Raw genomic sequence first — 22,393 nt, forward strand, 5'->3', positions numbered from 1 at the left:
CTTTTTCTGTGCTCTGCTTTGTAGATTCAGGCATTATTAATACCTTTTATAGCATTTTAAATGTACACTGTGTGTGGCACTGTGAATGGAAATCTGAGGGGTTAAAGTCAAAGGAAAATCAGATCCTGAACAGTTTATGTGCTGGGAGATCATGGTAACAAGCAAGAGGCAGCACTGGTGGCTAACATATGGGCATTGTGGATATCGAGTAAGAAAGTACAAGTTAAACCTCAGCTAAGTACACAAAATATTTTTTAATTCCAATATGATTTTCAAAACACTTTTTGATTTTAAAAACCGAGTATTTTCTTCAAAAGCTTATTTCTTTGGCATTATGGTGGAGAGGATAACAGACCTCACATCTCATGTAAACACAGAATACTGTGACTAGATGTCAAAAAACAACTCAGTCTGTGTCAGCATAAACAAAAGCAGAATCTGTCCCGCAGCAGCAACCGCACACAGTGTGTTAGCTGGGCAGCTGTCTCACACTCGGATTCTTTCTTAACATAAGAAACAGTCAAATGCCAAATTCACAGAAATAATTTGGCTTTGTGTAACAGGTACATAATACCCATTAAATAAAAGGTGAGGAAATGTGGGGAAATGAAATGGAAAGAGTTATTAAAAAATGCAGGAAGATAAACAGGCAATAAGAAATAAATAGCCTTGAAGACAGGATTTTAAAAGCTTCAGTTAATTTCTAACAGCAGTCATAGGACGTCTGAAGGTTTTCTACTGTAAATAACAACTGTAATTCAGTTACTGAGGATAGAAAGACTATCAACACCACAGACTGCGCCTGTCCCTAAAACAAGCTTTCTACCAGAAGCGGTGGTGCCTTCCAGACCAGACTCCAGCTGCTGTCTATGCCAGACCTAGCAACCACATTGTGCCCCAAATGGCACATCCCAGAGGATGTTTTCTTGCAGGCGTGCCAGCCAGCAAGCTGTGAGCTGCCCACCACCTGCCTTGCATGCTCTGCAGCCCCCCCAGCACAGGCTGGATCCCCAAACAGGCACTGCTCAGCCCCGTGCCCCGCCCCCCCCACGCTGCCTCCTTCATGGCCAAGTTTGGGGAGCAGCATGTAGCACCTCCCTTTACTGCAGCAGACAAAGCAGGGTAGCATAGGAAATGCATTTGAGCAGAAGCCTGAGTGCCAAGCCATGGTGGGAGGGGACCCAGCTACACTGAGCATGGCCACCAGTGTGAAGTGCTCTTCTGAAAACACCGGCAAAGAACCATAAATTCAAACAGCATGTTTCCTCTGCTTCAGGAGAGACCGTGGTAGGAGCAGGGAGGAGGAATGCCAGAAACGTTATTGCTTCATGTCTAATAAGCAATAAATGGATTTTATTATTTGTGTTAAATCATAACCCCTATGCTAGGTTTCAGAGCTGCTGCAATCCGAGATAGCCAGTATATTAGATAATATTGTGTCATGGGGAAATATATGGCTTCCTGAGGTTCACACTGCCAGATCACACCCAATTGCTATTGTTCGAAAATTGCGTGAGTGTTATAACTGTAACAGATGACACAGGGAAGCTATGTTGAAGTGCTGTAGTCGAAAATCATCAAGTATTAGTAATCGCACAGTGGGGCCATTCTGATTTAACAGAATCTGGAATTAAGTCTGGGTCTGCGTATCCTGATTTCTCTTTGATTTAGCATGGGCCATGACATATGTCCTTAGCTGCTTCTCTTCCAGGCTGCATGGAGGAAGCCTTCAATCTAGTCAGTGGATTAAAAGTAAAATATGATGTTGTCACAGGAAAAACAGAAGCTTTTAAGTGAAGAAGCCTATACTTGGGAACAAGTTTCAGGCTAAAGGCTGTTTTTTATTCATAATCTAAACACACGAGACAAAGAATTGTTCCAATACTTATCCTACAGACCAGAGATAACATACAGAGGCCATGTGGTTTGCTCTGGCTGACACAGGAACGGGGAAGGGAGCTGTGCATGCAGACCATATTTTCCTGCAGGAACCAGGTGAAATCTAGAGAAACAAATACAGATATGCTTGTTCTCAAATTTTGCTTTGCAACTCCAGCTTCCCTATGCACACATCTGATATGCAACGAGAGGTATGTAATCGCTGGCACCTAATGGAAGGGAAGAGGGTTTGTGGCAGACTTATTTGTCTAATAGATGGTATTTCTACTCAGAGTGAAAAAAAGAAAATATCAGTTCCCAAGGACTCAAAAGGCAATAGGGAATTATTCCAATGTTTAGGAAACTTCCTTAGTTTACTGGAAAGATTTCACAACTATAAACCTGACACCTTCTTTGAGTCTTGCAAAGCTCATAAGCCTTTTGTCTGGACATGTGTGCCAACTCCTATTTCGGCACAAACCCAGCTTGCCAGGATGAGGGGGCTGCTCCAGCTCCCCTGCCAGCAGCCCTGGAGCCCGCAGGGGCAGTGATCAGCAAGGCACTCCAAAATTTAATGTTCCAGCACCAGACATACCAGTGACAGTGGCCATGTAAGTGTCTGGGTTAAAATCGGCACTAAGATTTTCAGTGTGACGTGACATTTGCTCCCTTCTCCCCTAAATGAGACAATTTAAAGCAATCGGGTTGTTCCCCATTAGAACTAGGTAATGTCCCGAGTCCCTTATCCCACCCTGTGAAAGCACAGGAGTACTATTGCCCGCCCCATCACTAAAAGTGAGTCCCTTCCCAAGGTGTAAGCATTGATGGGACCTTTCCCTTGGCAGGGCCAGCAACCCAGGACAGGTCTGGTTCTGGGCTAAACAAGCTGGATATGTCCCTCACCACAATTAAAAAACCACACACACATCACTTTGGATACTTCTGACCAAATTTCTCTCTAGCTTTCTTCTAACCATTAAAACATTAATGATTCCCCCAGTGTTTCCTGCAAGAGTTAGAAGACAGTTTTTGAAGCATTCAAAAGGCTGCACATTCAGTCTTTCCGATCTTTGTATTGTTTGGGTTTGCTAAATGCATTTTCAAGTAAATGCTAAATACTATTAATTTTCATTTTCTCACAAATGCTGCAGACGCACACAGCTGAGTGTAACCTTTCTGTCATACACAAACCAGAGATTATTAAAACTTTATTATCATACATTTTGAGAAGCGCAGTTCGTTTAGCTCCCTGAAAACTGAAATATTTATCCACAATTTCTTTTAACAAAAAGAATCTTTAAACAGATTTGTGCATTTCTCGGCATTTGAAAAATGTTTGCTCCGGGGTTTTTTATTTACATATTTATTAATGCTCCATTTTATATTAATTTGGACCAAATTGATATAAATGACATGTAACTGTGAGGAAAAAATGGAGGCTCGCATGTCCTCTCTCTCCTACATACATGCAAACACACACACACAAAGAATTGGGGAACTGAGGAGCCAAATTTTCCTTAAATACTTTCATTTGCATTTCCTTGAACCCTTGTGAATGCTGATAGAAATTCTATAAACTTTTTGTATAAGAAAAATTAAGATCAAAATGATGGTACCCCCCCCCAAATGTACTCATACCCCAAATGATAATATTATTAGGTGCTGTTTTGCATACCCTGTGGTTTGTAATGAAAGAAGATAGCTAGGCTTTGTAACTTTGAGCCCTGGAAGCATTTGCTATCTGCTGCCAGTTGCAGAAGCACCAATCCAAAATAATTCTATTAGGAGCAGTTGTTTCACATTTGCTCTGTAATATGGCCATTAATTTTACCATCAAGAAAGCGTACTCCTGCTAGAATTTAACTGATACTAGCAAAGCGTTTACTGCACAAGGCTGTACAGCAGGGCAAGGAAGTAAAATAATGAACTCCACACCACAGAGGACTGGGAAGAGCCCACATAATCAAATAATGAGAAAGTGTCCAAGCAACTAATGGCAGAAACCATTATCTGTCCTAAGGGTTTTTACGCAAAGGAAATGAAGGGTCTCTGTGTGATTGTACACAGGAAAAGACTCTGCCAGACTCCAGTAAAACTGCCTGGCAGAGCCCATTGCAGCCTCAGCAGAGGGGCAGCGGTGCGGGGGGACAGACCTGGCAAGCCTGGCGGTGAGGACTGGGAGGTGCTGCTGGGCAGAAGAGTTGCCTGGCTGCTTTTCAGGGCAGTACCTGTCCTGGGACGTATTTTGGCTTTCTAGCCTTGTAAAGTGACTTCATGTCACACCCCACCCCCCAACCTTTCTTCACACAGAGAATCACATGGTCACACTTCTTTCAGTCCAGCAGATTTTGCATTTCCATTTGCCTTTGGCTTGAAGTGAGATCCAAACATGAAGCAATGCCCTCCACCTCACCAATGTAGTCTAAATTTGTTTGATACATAGACCAAATCCTTGGGTGGTAAAGACCCTTGGACACTGTGGTTAAAAATAAAACTTTAGGTTTTCTTACCTGGCTTGCAGTCATCACCCTCCAATGCTGTGCTCAGCAACGGGCCCTGGGGACCAGGATTTTTGCCTTGCTGTCAGTGTCCCAGCCTGCCAGGTAACGGGGTGGCCACGGGCAATAAGCCGTGGTTTGATAATGTGCTTTCTGCTCTCCGCAGCTTGGGTGAAGCCATCAGCCAGAGCAGCGCTGGTGGGTGGGAGACGTCAGGTGCTGTGGGGGAAGTAGGGGCACCTGACCACCGCCCCACTCGCCACCACTTCAATTCAACTGAGACATGAAACTTGTAAGTTCGTTTCCTGTTGCAGAAGACTTTATCCTTCAAATTATTGTATAACTTTGAATAAATGGTTAATGTTCACTTAAAGACAGATTTTGGAGATTGTATTCATATATATTTACATTTGATTTCTAGGTCAATTGATGTGACTATTTTTGTTAAATGTTGCCTTGTGCCCTTGGCTACGAACTGGATTGTATTAAACACTACAAAGTCATCTGAGTATTTTAATCAGTTTGTGTAGTTAGGCTTCCCAGCTTCTGTGGTTACCTAATGTTTAATATTGTAGAGCTGTCCTCAAGTTTTTTGTCAATTTTCAAGGCTATAAAGAAAATCAGGACGACTCTTTTAAATTCTGTATTTATCACTTTCTGTATATATAGTTTAATAACCTGCTTGGGTGTACTTGCCAAGCTAGAATTCTTCAATGCGTTTGCATAAATTCTATACTACTTAGAGCTTGAAAACCACAGAAGCATTAATAGAAATTACTTGGACGCTAATTTTTAAGCCTTTGTTAGCATGTTCATCCTCCCCTGTCATTATCCTGAAGTCCAAGAGAAATGCTTAATGTATATTACTAGAGGCTACATACGTGCTATCTATTTTAACGCCAAATGTTTGCTGTTTGTCCACAATGGCCTACTTGGTAAGGGAAGACCCCCCCCTTCAGATATCTAGCACTCCAGCTGTGCTCCAGTGGTCTGTACGTGGAACCAAGAACAGGGAGTACTTTCGGCTTGCTTTCACTAATTCTTCACGAGGTCCTCCAGGTAGCGGTTTGCCTTCCTGCCTCAGGTTGTGTGTCCCTGCATGACCAAAACACTGTCTTTGGTCACCCCTTCCCTGCCCTGCAGCTCTGGAAAGGGTTCTGCAGTTCAGATGGTTAGAGGGCTTAGCAATGAAAAGCCATTAGCGTTAGTCAACCCTCTTCCAGGCTTCGCTGACCTGGTAACCTGAAGCAAGTAGTAAGTTACAGAGGTTTTTACTCCTGTGGCTAACGCATGATGGGCTTTCTGGGTTATTATTTACTATTGTTTTAAAGGCCCATGTTGGAGTTACATGGTGCCTGCCCCACCTGCCAAGCAGCAGGGTGGCAGGAATGAGCAATGCCCACGCTGCCCAGCACCCATCTTCCACCTCCCCTTGCAATGATGCATCCTCTGCCCAGTCCCCTCCTTTGCTGGTTCCTGCTGGGAGGCGTGACCGCAGGATGTTCTTAAAACAAGAAATTAAGAGCCTTTCTTTTAATTGACCTCGTGCACAACCAGGCTTAAAATCTCTTATTGTGTTTTGCAGAATCTTTTGTAGTAGGATTAGATACAGCTGTACAGTAACAGCAGCGTAAATATGTTATGACTTAAGGGCAATTTTTTACTAGAACACCTGCCTTAGTGATTTGTCATAGCTCAGGGTGAACTGCCCTTCCTGACCCACACAGGCTTTGGGCCATCAGTATTAAGGCTGTACAGCTTTACCTCTGTGGGCTGCAGTGTTTCCACTTTCAGGTTGCATCAGCCCTTTCAGTTTAGCTTCAAACCCACTGCTGAGCTTAAGGGCCATTTTCAAAAAGCACTGGAGCACCTGGGAACCCAAAAATTTACACCTACTCATGCTCTTACTATTTTTATGTCTGTGTACTCTTAATGGATTTTCAACTTTTGCATCCACCTGTTAAGACAGGAGGAACATCCAAGCTCGAGATTCAGAGCTGCATCTCAGAAGCAGAGATTTTCAATAACCAATCTTAAGCTGGTAATTGCAGCAAACCCCCTAAAGACTGGGTGTAGTTATACCAATACCAGAGTGCTGAAAATGGACAGTTTCACTGTAGGATCAGCTAAACTAAGGTTTCACTACTGAACTCTGCCCCTGTAAAAGCTCTTACTGACATGAACGTGTATGAGAAAATTCAAAACCATAGGAGATGCAATCATGTCAGCAAAGCTTGCATTTCTTAAGGATTTCAGGCATGCAATCTCTTTTAAAACAAATGAAAATTAAAGGCATTTAGATGCCCACCACTTACAGATTCTAAAGCCTATTAGATGCTTGCACCCTTTGAGGAGCTAGTGCTAGGATTATTTTTATCCTTTTCTTGCTTTCATTCAAAACCAATGGGACTGAAGTGGTGCTGAGGATTTTGCTGTAGCATCTCCGCTGGACAGTGAAAATCTGCATGCTGGTTTTGGCATTGGCTGCCCAATGCCCGGCCCTCTTGGAAAGAAAACATTGCTAGGGTCACTGTCACCAGTGCTACCTAGTTCATTGGGTTGCCAAAAACTGAGCAATACTCACAGTCAGTACAAATTCAAAAGAGGAAATATTCAGGAACAGATGTAGTTTCAACACCATTCAGAGATGTGAACATGTTTTTTTCTGAATTACCAGCACAGAGAGTGCACCAGGGGACAAGTCCAGTGCCATTCCCGGTCCCACCAGGAAGGCACATGCACAGGAGTAAAAGGGACGAACAATCCCATCACATCTACACCCCTGCACCCAGGCTCTCCAGCTGGCCCTTGGCACAGGAACCCTTGCAGGATGGCCACCTGGACACATCCCAGGTGCCATCTGGCTGTGCTTGGGGTGGCCACTCTACACAGAGCCATGCCCCATACCATGTATGGGCCATGGCTCTGCACAGGGGCAACCACCCCAAGCACCTTCCACCATTTGCAGGGACCCCTCTGCTGCACAGAGGGGGCTGCTGCCTCCTCTCTGTCCCACAGGGCAGGGAAAATGGGTGGCTTTTTGGAAAGTGTGTTAATAGCAGCTCCCATACTCCTCCAGACAAGCCCTGTGCAGGCAGAACCCCAAGCTTTGGGGCAGACTGGCCCTAGAAATACAACCTCACTGCTCCTCACTGCTCTTCCTAACATAACAATCCCAAATTAGTGCCACTGCTTGGCTGGGAGGCAGTTAAACACTTCTTATCATATTGTACAAGATGGGGACAGACTGTAAAGATGACCTCTGAATGTACACATGGCACGTTTATAGCATCAAACGTGTCTTAGTGCTTCTGGTGTGCAGACCTGCCTCGGACAGTAGTCAGAGCTGCAACATGCCTGCTGGAAACCCACACATGACTGCGAGAAGTGCACTGCCTCACTGACTGAAGGACAGAGCTTATGAATTATGTTGTGCATGGTAGCAGAAGGAGCTTTATAGGTACTGAGAAATGGGTGGTGGATGCCTGAGCATCCCCGTGGATGCAGGTGGGGTTGGAGCTGCTGGAGCCCTGAAAGGGGATGGGGGTCAGGCTTCCTGGCAGGGATAGAGATGCTCCTGCTTTCCACCACAGCTAACAGCCTGGCTGCGGTCTGGGCAGGACAAAGGCAGGATGGCACCCAGGGCTTGAGAAAAGCTCAGCACTGGAAAACTGCACCTCATCTTTGCTGGGGAAAGAAACAGCAGGACCGTTTTGGGGCCAGGGGCAGGCTGTTGCTTCAGGCTGCCACCTGCTTTGCCTCTCTAGCTCTAGCTTTAAATAGAGGAGCTTGTCTGGTGAAAGCATCCATTTTTACCCTCTTCCTAAAGGGGGGGGGGGGGAAAGTTTATTGCAATTTGCATAACTGATAGTGTTATCTGATACGATAATTGTTGGGTGTAATAGCAAACGTTCCTCCACACAGCCAGCAGGTTTGGGGAATGAATAGGGGATTCTTGTTTGAGCAGTTACCCCTGATGGATTCCAGCTCTTTCCCTGAGAAAGGGCCCGCTGCATGCCAGACCAGCCTGGGGCGCCCGTGTCTCTCAAATGCAGCATGTGTTTCAAAACTCACAAAGATCAGCAAGCCCACAAGGCAGTGGCTGTGATCCTCACCCTCTCCTGTCTTGTTTTTTTTAAATCTATGTGGATTATTTAATTGGTTATGGTGAGGACCACTGTATACAAAAGTCTAGAGACCACTTCGCATGTGAGCTACAAGACAGTCGACGTGGGCTTTGTTTTCCAGACATTTGGGTGGCCCTTCGAGCACTCTCTCAGCCCTTGCTACCTCCATTAGCACAACCAAGGGGTGGCACTTTGTTACCACCAGGCTGGCACCAGAACCAGGCCATTCTGGGTGAAAGCAGAGCCAGGTGGGAAGGTAAGTAAAAAGGCATTGATAGAACAAGAGAACAGGCCTATGCAGTAGCAGTTCCAGCATGTATTAGGTTGCATGCCTGCTCCAGCCCAAGTGTGTCAGATGAGCAGGTGCAGACAGACTCCCACTCCTCTGCCAGTGTGCCCCGGGTGCAATCCAGCTTGGGATCAATCCTGCGTTAGCACAGTGCTGACCGCAACACATTAAGCTGCCAGGAGCGCGGTGACACACTATTACAGTAGCAGGGCTTTGGGATGAGGACTCACATCTGTTTGCTCCTGACTGTGAAGACATGCTCCGGGTGGGGGGGCACTCTGTGGGTGAGCTTTGCTTTTCTAAGGTTCCCTGTTCACCTGTCATTGCATCCTGATGGCCTTCACAGAATCACTGCGTATTTCCCTCCACCGCCTGCAGCCTTGTGCAGGTGTAGCCAGCTTGCCAGGCTGGCTCTCCTGGTTGTTATTTTTCCCACAAGCTACTTTTTTTCCCTTGTACCATTGCAATAGCTGGATGGGACTGTGAACTTTCAGCTTTTTGCTCAATAAGATTATCAAACCTGCTCTATGATCCCAGTGAAAAAGCATGGGCAGGCTCCTTGCCAAGCACATGTGGGAACAGGCAGTAAGTGCAATAAAAAGCCTTTATGTATGGCAGCTTCACATCTTCACCAGCATGTATAAATGCTGTCCTAAACTATAAGCCATCCAGGTGTCTGCAAAGTTGGTGCAGGACCCTTGAAAATGGAGAGGCCTCTGGACAAGTACTTTGGCTTTGCAAAGTTGCGACAGCCTACAGCTTACCCAGGGAAATGGTCAGCCACTGCAGGTGTAAGCAACCAGGCAGCTAGAGCCCAGTATGTTCCCCTGGATGGTCTGTCCACATATAGGGCTGCAGAGAGAGAAGGTGAAGCACCTGCTTGGCTGGAGGCAGGGCTGTGAGCAAGCGAAACACAAAGAGCCACCTGAGCAGGGAGTTTGCAAAACTACCTTCTCTGTATGTGTGTCTTGTTTGCTAAGGGAGCAGCTATTGCCTTTTCCTCATGTATTGTCTCTTTCTGTCTTGTTTGAATTTCCCTCTATCCATAACAAAGAAAGAGCATTGTGCTGTGTTTACTGTGCTAGGTACCTGCTTCACTGAGCAAACATACAGATTTTGTAATTCCAGGATAAGTAAGCAGCAGCTCAACCAGTGTGAACAATGGAAAAGAGAAACACAAGAAACCTGTTAGGGACTTGAGCATAACAGAAGGGGAGGAACAGGTGTTCTGGCTGTCAATAGTTTGAAATGGGAAGATGTCATCTTCTTGGGCCACAGAACATCAAAATCTCAAGAGATGGAAAACCAGAAAGAACCCCATGTGTTTTTCAGATAGAGTGTCTGTGATTTTCTATGCCCATTTGTAGTAAAACATGCTGTGCATATGCACAGCACTCTCAATGATATAATTTCACAAGCAAATCACTCTGGTAATGCATTCTTCCAAAAAGCAGTCAGCAACAGCTTCAGGAGGCTCAGGAGCTGCCTCCAGCAGCCATCTCAGCACAGCACCTTCTGCATCAAGCAGGAGACGGTGCAGGCAGGCAGAGGGGCTCCAGTCCCTGGCAGTGTGCCTGGATAAGCACCCAGTGCTGAGGCCCTAGGCAGGGCACGTGCTCCCCATGCCTCCCTCCTTGCTCCAGCACTGTCCACGGCCACCTTGTGCAGAGGGTGGGTGGGTGGGTGGCCAGGGTGAGCCATCCCATCACAGCATCCACTCAGGCCCCTACGCTGCTCCAAAACACCAAGGGCTATAAAGTGCGGTGAAAGCTTGAGGCCATTGCCCAGGGTTTTACCCCTGAAACCTCCTGTGAGATCAAGCTCTCATTCCAGACTCAGACCTAGTCAGATGTGAGATGGCAAACACTGAAATGAGTCTGAGATCTGAAGCACTTATTTTTCTCATTGACTGCATTCAGATTTCTCCGGTTTTAGACCAGAGAATTAAAAAACAAACAAAAAAACCCAAAACAAACAAAAAAAACCACCAAAAAACCCCACGCACATCTCTGCAATTCTTTCTAAGAGACTTCAAACAGAAAATTCTTCTGTGAGTGTACCAGAAGAAAACTGTGTTTCAAAATTACCCCTCAAGCCAACAAAAACAAGAAGAGAGAGAAAGAAAATCAGGAAGACAAAGATGAGCCCTTGTTACACAAACTGGCATGAAGTTGCCATTTGTGCTGCAGTTCTTGGCTCTCACATGAGCCCAGTATGTTCCAGCAGTGCCTTTGACTCAAGCATTATTTCACTAGGAAGCTTGAATTAAGTGGCTGCTATCTAAAAAGTAGCCTACCAGACTAAACTAGGGGATTTTAATTAAGGTATTTCCTTACAAGGAACAGTAAAGTCACTGAGAACAGGAGCTGTTTAGTGGATTAGCTCCCAGGTGGGAGCCAGGTCACTGGAAGTTCATCAGCTGGAGGTCCTCTGGTCTTGCCCCCTGCTCCACCACGCAAGCCGGAGGATTTCAGCAAAGGACTCCTGGCCACAGCTGCTGCTGTTCTTGCTGGCTCACGTGCAGCATAGGTAAGTCTGGTCTTGAGAGCAGCCCTGCAGCAACTCACACCAGCTGGTGCAGATGTAACCATCATGGCCCAGAAAGGAGCAACAGTACAGGGAGAAGAGTCCTTTTTAACAAAAGCAAGGGAAACTGCTGGCATGCATAAAAAGGATCTCTTTCAGACATGTGGACCCAGAGGACTCCATAAATGTCACAGTCTGCATGAAGAAGGATAAAAAAATTATATCCATGGTCTACAGGATAGGGTGTACAGGTGATTTGCTGTCAATGCTAGCTAGGCAGATGTGGCTGGAAAACAACAAACTGATATCAGGACCCAACAGCAGGGCCCATGGGCAGTTGTTGCTTGGTGGGGAAGAGATGAGGAGTGGAAGTTTAGTTAGTGTAAAGAGTGTTAGAGGTGTACATTGATCCAAGTGCAGCAGTAGAGGACGTGCTGCTTCCTTGGGGATTTGCATTCTCTCTCTTCCTTCCTCCATCTTTGTCCCCTTGCACCATAGCAAATCTGGTTCCCATCGTTGAACTCCAATGACTGCCCCCTGCTACAAGACTTTCAATTCCTCCAACACCTCCTGGATTCCTTGCTCCCCTCACACCCTTATCCCTTCTCTGTATCAACTGCTTCCAACATCCCTCAGCTGTGACTTGGGCAGAAGGCAGAATGCTGTACTCTATGTACTGTCTACTATGCTGTAGAGAGCTAAAAAGGTTAGATAAAACTATTGTTCCACTATACAGAAGCTTTCCTCTCAGAAAGGCCATGAATTTGTGTCTCCTTCCTCTCCACAGCTGCCTGTTACCCAAAGACTTGCAGGATCTTTGACATTTCTACCTCACAGTCAGATATGGTGGAATCTAGTCAACCTGGACAAATCTGTGAAGAAGGGGCTGACAGACATGTAGGGACAGCACAGTTCCATAAGTGAAATTACCTTAGGAAATCAGTCTACAAAAATCTCACTGCTAGACATAAAATGAAATAAAATAAAGAGCTTGGTTTCATTTGCAAAGAATTTGCAATCTGGCATTTGTGGTTTTCTGCAGGGAAGATTCTGATAACGGTTTGAATTCCAATCAGGGGTGTAGGCAGAATAAAGGAATTACTCTCCTCCTTTAAATGATGGGAAAAAAACAAATGGGCTAACCCAGCAGACTTGTACAAGGAAACAATTTTCACATCTGTGCTCAGATAACAGTGATACAGTCCATTTTTATAGTATGCATAAGCTGAGGATCTCAAAATGCCTTGGAACTCATTGAGCACTCCTACCTCCACTTAAAACGCACCACCTTTTGAATGATGCGAAACAGCTGGTTTGCACAAGAGCTGGCAGGAAACATGGAAGAGATCCATATTACATCTCTTCTAAATAAGATTGATCAATATACTCAGGGTAACGTGTTGTACAGTCAAGAAAAAGGCTTGGGACATGGGCGTCACACTTCATGGGTTGCCTCTCTTGACCTAGCTAGATACGCCTTTGTACCATTTAGACTGCATACAGAGCAATCCCATGGCGCCCATGAGGATTTGGCAATGTCATGTCACCAGATGGCAGAACTGAGGACTGAGAGCAAGGATTTGTAGGTGGTGACCAAAAGTTTGTCTCCCGGGACAGCTCTTTCACCACCCATGGGACATGAGTTGCTGATGTCAGTGCAGTTCTCAGAGAATAAGCGATGAAATTACCACCACTGTCACCAAAGTCAGTACAATTAGCTTTCTTGCTGGTTGCTTCAGAAATTAGCCCAAGGGTTGTCTTGAGCTTTTTCCTACATACAATTTCATTGGCTTAAATCTAAGCCAGACCAAAACCTGGAGAGTCCTGGAGGGCAGATGTTCCCGTACCCTTAGGAAATGGCTGCTGAAATAATTTGGAAGTACAATGGCAGGCAGCCACCAATGCTGATTTTCATCAGTCCAGCCTCAGGCTTGTTCCAACTATATCTGAGAGGTCACATCTCATGATCTCTATGCACAACTCTCACAGCTACCTTCTGCCTCATGCTGTCCTGCACAGAGACCCCTCAGACATGCCCAGTGCAGGCCTGCTGTTCTGCCCAGCTGGGACCTACCCGGGGCCAGACACAGCCCTGGAGAACTGCCAAGAGATGTAGAGCAGGGCAGCCCCAAGGTGAGGCCCGTGCTCCAGCACAGTCCTCAGCCGCAGCCTTTAGATACCACCTCTCCCGCCCTACATGACCCAGTACGCCATGTGCATCCAGCAGCTGTCTACAGCTCCTTTCAGCAGTAGTGGAAGGGGCTGTAAGCAGTTTTGATTGGCATAGTCTTCCCCAAAATGAGCACAGGACTCTTCCTGTGCTCACGGGTTAAGCTGCTGGTCTACTTTGATCATGCTTTTGCAAGAGGATTGTGCTCTTCATGTTCAGGATTACAGTTTCCTACAATGGCTCAATTTCATACTCATGACTGTGGCACATGAATGGCAGCCTTCACAGTACATTGCAATAGCTTTGCAAATCCCATTAAGCTTTTTTGTCCGTTCAAAGTCTTATTTCCATTTGGCACTGGCACAGGCATATTGATGATTGTCTTTACTAAAATCTGTCTGAGATCTATCTATACACCTTGCAGCTTTCATGCTCCAATTAGGCACTTAGGTTTTCAGTTTTTTACTTTATTTACTACCACTGGTTTCCAAACTCCTCCAAGCCTCTGGTGATGCTCTTCCAAAATTTGCCCCGATTCATAGCACCACATGTAAACCTCTGTATTATTCAAATAACATCTGCAGTTACTCCAATGGCATGTCAAGCACTCAGTGCTTGAAGTGTTTGCAAGTGATCTGCTTTATTCCATGTCCCGTTTAAACTGCTTGCACACAGCAACTAGAGGAATTTCCTATTGTCTCTATCTGTCTGGGAAAGCTGGCCTTCAAAACTACCACCCCCTGTGCCACAAGGCTGTTCATTAACACCGTTGCATTGCTAATGCAATGAGAATGGAGCCCTGTGGGGAACATGAGGGATCAAAACCTCCCCGTGTTCAAAAGGGGGTCCCAAGGGTCTAACAGCTCTCTGATTCTCACTTGCAGGTGCTAAAGCTCAAGGCTGGGTCCACAATAGATAGCCAGGAACTGTACCACACAGGGGGAAGGGAGTGTGTGTGTGTGGGGGGGGTGAGACCTGGAGACCACTCAGATGAAATTGTGCAAACTGATGCCCACAATGAAGCCTCCACGTAGCAAAACTAGAAGAACAGGTGCTAAATGCAGCCCTCGCTAGCAGACACTCTGGTGGGTAGTCAGGATCACCCAGAAGGACACTGGCGAGTCAACCAACAGATGCTCATGGTTCTGTTTATTCATTTAGTAAAGAAAGGACCTCTTCCCCTCTTTTAAAAGAATAAAAAATTTAATAATAAAAATTTTAAAAGCCCAGAATCAGAGTGGCATAGCTAGTGATGCAATGAAGTGAAAACTGTCAGCTGCGGCAAATGACTCTGCTTACAGGCAACCCACTGATGAAAGGCTGTCCTTGTAGACAAATTCCTTTACAGACCCCTGACACTCAGGTCATGGCTTTTTCCACCACCCCCATTTTATACACAAGTTTCATAGCATTCCTCCCTCCCCTCCCAGTCCCCTCTGCCTTGTATTGAAAGCAGCTACATGTAAAGTGGGCTTAGCATCAAGCTCCGGGGCTCTTTGGAATCGCTACAACAAATTACAAATGATGTGATCTGATGTTATGAAATGAATAATCTCTGCAAATGGCATGGTGTACTTGCCTGTTTGCTGCATTAGTCAGACACACGCTTCGGTTCAGCAAAGATGCCAAAAATTCTGACCACACCCAGAAAGAAACATGAAAATATTCCTCCCAGGAAAACAGAAAGCTTATTTTAGTTAATTTTTGAAATGAGATGGTGGCCAGTGGCCAGCTAACTGGATTTGACACAGAGGAGAAAAAAATAAAAGCGGTATAGCCCTCCTTCCTCACAAAGGAATTATAAGTCATTCAAAAGGTTTTTCAGTTACTGGGCCATTACAAAAATGCAGACAAATGCTGGATGTGCATGAGCATATACAAATGCATGTGTAAATTTAGGGGTAAAAGCGTGCATAGATCCTAGACAAGCACACTGCATATCATTAATGTCTCCTTCGAGGGTTTCAGATTATAAGAATGTAAAAAAAAAAAGAAAAAAGATCCCTGTTAGGTCAAACACAGACCCAGCCAGCCCAGTGTCCTGACTCAGACAGTCACCAGCAACAGATGCTTTGGAAAGAGTATAAGAAAGCAAGCAAATATAGAGCTGTCCCACACTTCCAACAGTCAAGCAGGCGCTGTGGGGACTTTCTAAGCTGGAGACTACATCTGGAGCCCAGTTTTTAATAGCCACAGAGATGCTTACTGCTCAGGTGGTCTCTCTGCACACCAGGGAGCTTTGCCTTGTAAATAGCGACGAAGGAACAGCCCCAGGGGCTGCACTCGGCTGCTGCAGAGCTACCACCTGCCCCTGCTTCTCCAGGGAGCCCCCACTTCAGGGCATAATCAGTCCCGGGCTCTGAGACAGACAACAAAAGTTACTATAATTAATATAAATTGTGGTGATGGACTTCCTAATTCTGTTCAGGGAGGTTATTATACAGCTATTAGACTGCAACAAAATGTGGCCACTACTGATCCGGGCTGGTTTGAATTAATGATCCAGAAATGAAAGACTCTATATCCTATTAACACTCTGCCAAGCCATGCCATATCCCATTACTTTGGTTTATTTGTAACCCGTCAGGAAGGACCCAATGCAAATCCATTTCTGGAGTTGATCCAGAGCAACTCCGAAAGTCACCTCTACAATGTCTCTCACACAGCAGAGCAGCATCTGCCCAGTTTCAACCAGCAGTGGGGAAATGTTCAGTTCCATGGGGTTTTATTCACACAGACACATCAGAGGACGACGGTGGAAAGGGACCAGTGAGACGTGAAGAGGCACTTGGATGCCCACTTTGCAAAAACCATCTGCTGCACTGATACTACATTGCAACAGGTAAATGCATGACAATTACCTTACATTTAAACTCTGTCAGCGCACAACGCTGGTTTGTACTTCGCTGGTTCCAGCTGGCAAAAGAGGGGTGGGTTTGGCAGTGGCAGGGGTGCAGGTCATGGTGTGCGTGGTGGGACAGGCCCCAGCAAGTAGCCCCTACTGCCTGTGACCTGCAACCCCTCTCCTTGCCAGTCGATCGGAGTGGGTGGGTCTCTCCAGCTGGCACAGGGCCACTGTGACAGGACCTTCCCAGGGCACGTTTCAACCTCACTCCCCACCCTACCACCCACACAACTGCTGGTGCAGATTGTGAAACCTCAGTACCACAGCGATAACTTCAGGTTATCATGTTAATTCCAGCAATAAAGCGATAAAGGAATACCAAGAATGTCACACAGGGAGCGAGTTATGATTGAGGGTGCATGTGCTGGTCTTGGCAGCTGATGCTGGTGATTGTCTATGGACTAGCCCAGGTGGGTTGTGTGCCAGGCTGACAGCCCAGTCCCATGCAGCACTGCAGGTTTTCCTATCTGCACACTGCTGGAGACTGCAAGTAAGGATAAGTGTAACAGTGAGCTGAGACGATACACACACAAAAAATCACACCTTCTCTCCCTGTCATTCCCATCTGATGCAAAAGGAGGAGGAGGAGGGGGGGGGGGAGAAAACACAGCTCCCCCCACCCAGGCCCCCCGCATCCCCTGCTCCCAAAAGAGCTGCTGCAACAGCATCACCACCTTGGCGTCTGACTGCAGCCTTGATCCAGTCCAGGCTTTCTGCAGATCCCTACTGGAAGGAAGCCATTTTTCTTGAGTGTATTTCCAAGAAACAGTTGACAGGCTTGGCACAGCTATTCCTGGAAATGTTCAATAGGTCATCTTCTGGAAGAGAGTGCTGACTGATGGAATTGAACAGATCTTGTTCTGCGCACCATGTGCCGCTCGCTCCCTCTCTCACGACGAGTTGGCATTTGCCTTTGCACCATGCATGGGCCCCCCGCTGCCTTGGCATTCCCCCGCCCCAGCTTCAGCACTGCACCAGCCGTGCACCCAACCTGCTCCGCACCACGGTGGCCCGCAGGATTCACTGTGCTGCGAGCCGTGTGTCCCTCCTGGCAGCACCACCGTGGCTGTCCTGCACTGTCAGAACAATGGCTGTGTGAAGGCAAATGGCCCCAGACTATAAATTACAGCCTTGCCCCTTTGCACACACACACCAGTGCAGTGGAAATCTGTGCGCATACACACACACGCACACTTGCACATAGCAGCTGGAAGGGTCTCCAGCCATGCTGTCCCTGCTTGTCCCTGGCCACCCCCTTGAGCTGTGGCATACACCAGAGACGGGCTTTTAGCTTTTGCAGCGTGTTGCTGTTTGCTAGCAGCGAGGAAGTGCAGGGTGAAGTCATGCTAGGAGAAAGTTGCTTAAGGTGAGGCATGCTGGCAAGGAAAAAAAACCCAGGATCCATGTTGGGCGGTTTCTTCGGTGCTTCTCCTGCTTTTAACCTGTTCCTTGTTGTAATTGCCCTGGCAAGATCTATTTCCTTCGCTGATTTTGGGGCGGATCTTGGCATCTCTTGCTAACTGAGGAAAAGGTCTTGGACAGTGATCACAGCCCAGCCTGAGCCAGGGCAGGTCAGGACACTCGGCTGGCATTGCCACCCAGGGCGAGGAAGTGCCATCATGTGCTGGGATGGCCCCAGTGGCAGCAGCGGGGAGGGTCTGTGAGCAGGGGCAGTCACCCAGCCTCCCCAGCGCCTGTGTACCAGCCTTAGCACGTAGAAAGTGCCAGGGGTTGTACCCTCAGGGCATGAGCCAGGGAGGAAAGTTGCTCCATTTTAGGAAAGCACACAAGTTTCCTCCCCACAAAGTGCCATAGCCTGTCTCTGTGACATCCCAGCCCAGCCTGCCTGCAGAGGAGAGCCTGGATCCCCCCCTGCATCTGAGCTCCAGGGTCAGGCTTGCCCTTCTGCCCATGACAGGTATTTCCTCCCCATGTTCAGAGATTTAGCATGGCTGGCTGGGTTTAATTCTGGCCTGGATAGCACCTTATCACATTAAAGGATCTTTGCTTCTGTATCAGCACAGCTCAGCAGGCATATGCTGATACCACCAGTAGCAGCCACATAATACTCCATGTCCCTGTCCCACAAGAGGAGCACGAGCACGGCTTGTCTTCACGTCCCTCCCCAGCAGCCTGAGGTGGACAAAGGCCAGGAGGGACAACCCAGGTGCTTAGCTGGGATGTGATGCAAAGATCCACCCTTGCCTCCGCATTTGGGCTGTGGTGATTGTGCAGATTAAATACTGTCTCTGCCCTGAGTTCCATGAGCTTTTTCTTTCTCTTCTGTAACTTGTGCATGCAACTGTTCACTAGAATTATTTTTAAATAATTCTCTGCATGTTCTGTGTTGTCCCCCTTCAACTATACCCCCAAATAATGTACTTGCTCTCTTCCAGGAATTAAATTTCATCCATATCTGTAAAAACATCAAGACAAAACATGCTGTCCTAGTTTCAGCTGGGATAGAGTTAATTTTCTTCTTAGCAGATGGCACAGTGCTGTGTTTCAAATTTACTATGAGAATAATGTTGATAACCCACTGATGTTTTAGTTGTTGCCAAGTAGCGCTTGCTCATAATCAAGGGCTTTTCAAGTTTCCTATGCTCTGCCAGTGAGCAGGTGCACAAGAAGCCGGGAAGGGAGAGTAGCCAGGACAGCTGACCTGAACTAGCCAAAGGGCTTGTCCATACCATAGAACGTCATACCCAGAATATATACTGGGGAGAGCTGGCTGGGAGTCACTGATCGCTGCTCGGGGACTGGCCGGGCATCGGTCAGTGGGTGGTGAGTGGTTGTATTGTGCATCATTTGTGGGTTTTTTTCCCCTTGGATTTATTCCTCTCTCGCTCTCCTCTTCATTACAATTATTATTGCTGTTTTTTATAATAATAATAATAATAGTAGTAGTAGTAGTAATAATAATAATAATAATCCTCAGTTATTAAACTGTTCTTATGTCGACCCACAAAAGGTTTTACCTTTTTCCAATTCTCCTCCCCATGCCGCTGGGGCGGGGCGGGGGGTGGCGGTGGGGGGTGGCGGGGAGCAAGTGAGCAGCTGTGTGGTGCTTAGTTGCTGGCTGGGGTTAAACCACGACATGCACTTGACTTGTACGGTTGCCAGAGCTGGCACCAGACCTGCTGGGTCCCCGGGCGGGGTCTCAGAGAAGCCTTCCCTTCCCCCCTCTCACATCATGGATACACTGCTCTGCTGCTTGATTTTCCACTTATTGCCCCCTCCTTGATTCCCAGTGGCCTGGAGCTCATCTCCTCTAGGCTGTGGATTCCTAAAAGTAGTTTAGCATATGGCTGCAGAGGTATTTTAAGACAGGAAAAATAAGGACTGGAAGGTATCCTTGTGCTAGCAACGCAAACAGGGATGAAGGTGCAATGGACACTCGGTCCCCACACCTCTGGAACACACCCACTTCATATCTTCCCACTCGCTCTCAGATTGTGCAGGTCTTCCTCATTTGAAAAATTCAAAGCCTTTTCTCAAGGGGAAAATAAAATCACTGCCCCTGTTTACCGGTAAGCAGAGAGGTCTGAAGTGGGGGCTGCACTGAGCTCACAGCCACCAGGGCACCCAGGCCACCGACTCCAAACCAGAAGTCCCACGAGGAGGCCCATGGCAGTCATGGCTGTACACCCCATTACAAACACAGGAATAAACTGTGAAGTTTAGCCCAAGACAAGGACCTTCCCCAGAGCTGGGGGGAGGTATGAAATGAAGGGTTCATTTTAGAGAAACTCTTTCAAAGGGAGAAAGTTGTAACCCTTCTGAGTAGAGAATGGGAACACAACTTTACTCTTTAGGCTGAGGAACGCTTCTCCCATAGACACCCTCTTACACGTGGGTGCAGTTGCCTGCTGCAGCACGTCGGGATGACAGCTGTGCCCGTGGCTTCCCTCCCTCCTTCCCTTGCCCCAGCCACCATGGGTTCTCTCATCCGCTTGACATAACCCCAGGCACGCACGCACCACAGACCGACTGCTGTATTTCTCCAAATTGAGCTCACTGTGAGATGCACCTGCTCTGTAACACTGACAAAGCTGTGTTTCTCCAAATCTATGCCTTCCAGTCCTTTTTTGAGGCATTAATAAACATCCCAAATTGTCATTTGCTACTGACTTAATTACTGGTTGTCACTACTCAGCAAATATTTCAAACAGCAGACAGTGGATTCAAACAGCAGACAGTGGAAAACAGTCTTGTAATGCACAATATACAAGACAAGCTGTTGAAAAAAGATCTCTAAAATAGAAAAGGAGTTGTTCACAGTGACACTTTTTGGGGTCCTTGCCTCCTAGTGGGTGGACATACAGAAAAGCGTGCAAAAATCTTCTATCTGGCATTCATTCATTCATTCAGAAAAAGCTTCTCAGAAACTTCACCTAATTCTCAGAAGCTCATGGGTGCTGGCAGGACCATCCGCTGTGGCTTCCCGGGGGTCTGGGTCTCCCACCCTGGCAGGGAAAACTGGCTCCATAGTCCCCTAGGCTAGCACAGTGTAGAGTGGTGGGAGGACCTCCTGGAGCTGGAGGCTTTGCAGGGCTGTGTCAGGCTGAGGAACTCACCTCACCTTTCACCTAACCTTCAAGAGACCACTTTCTTTAACGTAAGACTTGCCAAGGCTGCAGAAAATACAGTTTTATGGCTAAATGCAAGTAGTTTGGGGTAAGGGTGTAGCACAAGGGGCCAAGTTGTGGGTTTTTTTGAGTAGCTACAGGAGAATTCACCCTCCCCTAGCTGAGAAAGAAATCCTAGCTTACAGTTTGGGACAGGATTCACAGGAAGATACATCTTTTAAATCATACAGTGTTTATTAATAGAACATGCTCACCTTCCTAAACCTAGATTCCCCATAGCTCGGTGTCTGCTGACAGACAGCTAAGTCGCTGTTGCTTTGCCATTTTTGTTCAGAGCTGTGTTTTTTTAGAAGCTATTTAGAAACATCTCTTCCATTTTACTTGCCTGTGTATCTCCCCACAGTCTGGCCAGCTTGCGGTTGATAATTCTCTGTGACTCACGGATAAAACCTACTAAACCTGCCGCCCCCACCCCCACCCCCCCAGCGGTGACGCACCAGATGTGCAGTGAAATTTTAAAAACATGCTATGACTTTTTAGGAATACATGCAATTAATATTAAACAGATGCCTGAAGTTTCCTGCACAGCTGTTTCTCTATTACGTGTCATGACTTTTAATGGCACTGAGGTGAGACACACAGACATGAGGAAATGCAAGACTATTCCAAATTCAAGCTTTTAAAATTCTAGCAACAAAGGGGGGGGGGGGGGGGAGGGGGAGGCAGGGATGAGATGACTCTGTGTGTGTGTGTGTGTGTGCAGGGAAGCCAAGCCACCAAACCTCTCACAAGGTGCAAAATGGAACACTTTTGCTCGGGTGCTTTACAAAGTCAACTATCTCAGTCAAGGTAAACATACATGATCTACTGCTTGGTAGTTTATCACATTTGTTAGGCACCCTCGTTGTCTTTGGCTTCCTTTGATATATCTATTTTTGTAGTAGAGATCCACTCCGTGTTTATATACGCTTAGGACTAGAACTGGATGACAAGGCTGCATTTTGTTCCAGAATCCCTGTTGCTGTGTGTGAATTGTTTATACAAACTGAGTAGGTCTTTTTCCAGGGAAGCCTGTCTACCAAGTTTCAATTTCCTTTTATTGGCTACATGAGCCATTTATTACACCCTGAAAGGCCTCCCTGAAACTCACGATGTCAGGACTTCCACAGCTGGTGAGGTGGCAGCGTTACCACAGGGGCTGTCAGCATTGGCAGACAGAACCATCAGGAGCTGAAAGCACCTTGTCTCAAAAAGCAGGACTTTGGGGTGGGATTGATGTAATCCAACACAAGGGATGGGATTCATCTCAATTAATGTACACACTTACAGCTGAGGTAGGCATCAATTATAGCCACCGGGGTGTGAATTTGTCTCGTCCTAGCAAAACCATAAGGAAAGGTAGATGAATTGC

The sequence above is a fragment of the Falco biarmicus genome, chromosome 5, assembly GCF_023638135.1.
Source record: "Falco biarmicus isolate bFalBia1 chromosome 5, bFalBia1.pri, whole genome shotgun sequence".
Taxonomy (NCBI): domain Eukaryota; kingdom Metazoa; phylum Chordata; class Aves; order Falconiformes; family Falconidae; genus Falco; species Falco biarmicus.